Source organism: Macaca fascicularis, chromosome 16 (assembly GCF_037993035.2).
Source record: "Macaca fascicularis isolate 582-1 chromosome 16, T2T-MFA8v1.1".
In the NCBI taxonomy this organism is placed as follows: domain Eukaryota; kingdom Metazoa; phylum Chordata; class Mammalia; order Primates; family Cercopithecidae; genus Macaca; species Macaca fascicularis.
The window spans coordinates 72,626,902-72,629,738 of NC_088390.1; the positions used below are offsets into that span (position 1 = coordinate 72,626,902).

At 39.8% G+C, this 2,837-nt stretch overlaps 1 pseudogene; it reads left to right on the forward strand.

Moving 5' to 3' along the window:
• On the forward strand, positions 1 to 2,395 carry LOC102134120 (26S proteasome non-ATPase regulatory subunit 7 pseudogene; annotated as a pseudogene).
• The last annotated feature ends 442 nt before the right edge of the window (positions 2,396 to 2,837 follow it).

Consider the following 2,837-nt stretch of genomic DNA (forward strand, 5'->3'; position numbering starts at 1 on the left):
GAGAGGAAATAAAGAAAACACTGTGCTGTGATTATAGGAAAATATATACAGAACCTTGTTTTATCTTTGATAAAAAAGATAGTGACATTGAAACACTATTTCCATTGCAAATATTGTTTCCTAACAGCTACAAATGACTTAAATGAAAGTAGGTTTGATTCAAAAACAAACGACATCTTGCCTCAATTTTTAAAAATCAAATGGTGACATTGTTGATAATGGTAGTATAAAGAGGATCCTAAAAAAAAAAATTGTTTTTCTTTCCTGTGTGGGAAGATAATTGTGCTATACTTCCCATGTTGAAAGGGACCTACTTATTTTCAAAATACAAACTTAAGAATTAGTCTAGATGACATTGAACAATGTGAATTCAATTATTCTCAACAACAAAAATCCATAGGAAAATGTGAGCTTTTATTAATTAGAAAGATAATAATTATTCATATGTAATTTGAACTAACCTACATCTTGAAGGATTAAATCTGATAATCTGTATACATATATATATATTTTTTTTTTTTTTTTAAGACAGAGTTTTGCTCTTGTTGCTCAGGCTGGAGTGCAGTGACACTCTTACTGCAACCTCTGCCTCCCAGCTTCAAGCGATTCTCCTACCTCAGCCTCCCCAGTAGCTGGAATTACAGGCATGTGCCACCATACCCGGCTAATTTTTTGTATTTTTAGTAGAGATGGGGTTTCTCCATGTTAGTCAGGCTGGTCTCGAACTCCCGACCTCAGGTGATCCACCGCCTTGGCCTCCCAAAGTGCTGGGATTACAGGCGTGAGCCACCACGCCTGGCCAATCTCTATAATTTAAACTCTTGCTCCATAAAATTAAAGTAACTGTAGTAGGAGACCTAGAGATTACTTTGGTTTGTTTAAGCCACTGTTACCTTTGCAAAGTGAAATGTAAACCTGAGGGAAGAGGAAGAGCCTGGGCCTGATGGAGCCCCAGGGAAATTGCTGCCGCTACTGGTGTTTGCAGGTCTCGGGGAGCCAGGCCTGGGCGGGGTGTGTCTCGATGCCAGAGCTGGTGAAGGTGCAGAAGCTGGTGGTCCACCCCCTGGTGCTGCTCAGTGTGGTGGATCATTTCAACCAAATCGGCAAGGCTGGAAACCAGAAGTAAGTTGTTGGTGTGCTTTTGGGGTCATGGCAAAAGAAAGTACTTGATATATCAAACAGTGTGCAGTTCCTTTTGATGAAGATGACAAAGACAATTCTGTGTGGTTTTTAGACCATGATTATTTGGAAAACGTGTATGGAATGTTTAAGAAAAGTCAATGCCAGAGAAAGAATAGTTGGCTGGTACCACACAGGCCCTAAAATACACATGAATGACATTACCATCAATGAACTCATGAAAAGATACTATCCTAACTCGGTATTGGTCATTATTGACGTGAATCCAAAGGACCTAGAGTTGCCCACAGAAGCGTACGTTTCAGTGGAAGAAGTCCGTGATGATGGAACTCCAACCTTGAAAACATTTGAACACGTGACCAGTGAAATTGGAGCAGAGTAAGCTGAGGAAGTTGGAGTTGAACACTTGTTACAGGACATCAAAGACACGACGGTGGGCGCTCTGTCCCAGCGGATCACAAATCAGGTCCATGGTTTGAAGGGACTGAACTCCAAGCTTCTGGATATCAGGAGCTACCTGGAAGAAGTAGCCACAGGCAAGCTGCCCATCCACCACCAGATCATCTACGAGCTGCAGGACATCTTCAGCCTGCTGCCAGACATGAGCCTGCAGGAGCCTCTTAAGGCCTTTTACCTGAGGACCAAGGACCAGATGGTGGTAGTGTACTTGGCCTCACTGATCCATTCTGTGGTTGCTCTGCACAACCTCATCAACAAGATTGCCAACCAGGATGGAGACAAGAAAGAAAGGCAGGAAAAAGAAAAGAGCAAAAAGATAGAAAAGTTGATAAGGAGAAAGATAAAGATAAGGAAAAGAGTGATGTAAAGAAAGAGGAGAAAAAGGAAAACGTGTATTAAACAGCTTTTTTATACCTGTAATCCCAGCATTTTGGGAGGCCAAGGCGGGCGGATCACCCAAAGTCGGGAGTTCAAGACCAGCCTGACCAACATGGAGAAACTCCATCTCTACTAAAATCACAAAATTAGCCGGGCATGGTGGCGCACGCCTATAATCCAGCTACTCAGGAGGCTGAGGCAGGAGAATCGCTTGAACCTGGGAGGCGGAGGTTGCAGGGAGCCAAGATCACACCATTGCACTCCAGCCTAGGCAACAAGAGCAAAACTCCGTCTCAAAAAGATAAATAAATAAAATGTAAAAATAAAAATAAAAAGTTTTCATGATTTCAGGGTTTCATTTCCCTTATAAGGAAATTGAAAAATACTGAAAAGTTTAAAGGAGAAAAAAATATGTGTAATCCTGCCATTAAGTAATAACCACTATTAACATTTGTATATATTTATTCAAATTTTTATATCTATATTATCACTTCTAGTATCTACTTATTATATCATCACGTGGATATGACAATTTTCTTAATTACTCTCCTGTGGTTACCAATTTTTTGCCCTTATAAATAATGTTGCAATAAATGCCTTTGAATATAGACATCTTGGTTGAAATTTTAGCTCTCTCCATAAAAGATATTCCTATGGGCATTATAAAAGCATTAAGGCTTTTGATCAGTACTGCCAAATCGCTTACTGGAAGTATTTTGTAAATTTGCAACTTCACTCAATGGTCTGTGCAAATGGCTGTCTCATATTAATGGTTTTTTAGATCTGTCCTAATTGTATGTTAAAAAAAAAAAAAGCATCTGTTTTTACTTTGCATTTTTCACTATTAGAGAAGTTGAAAG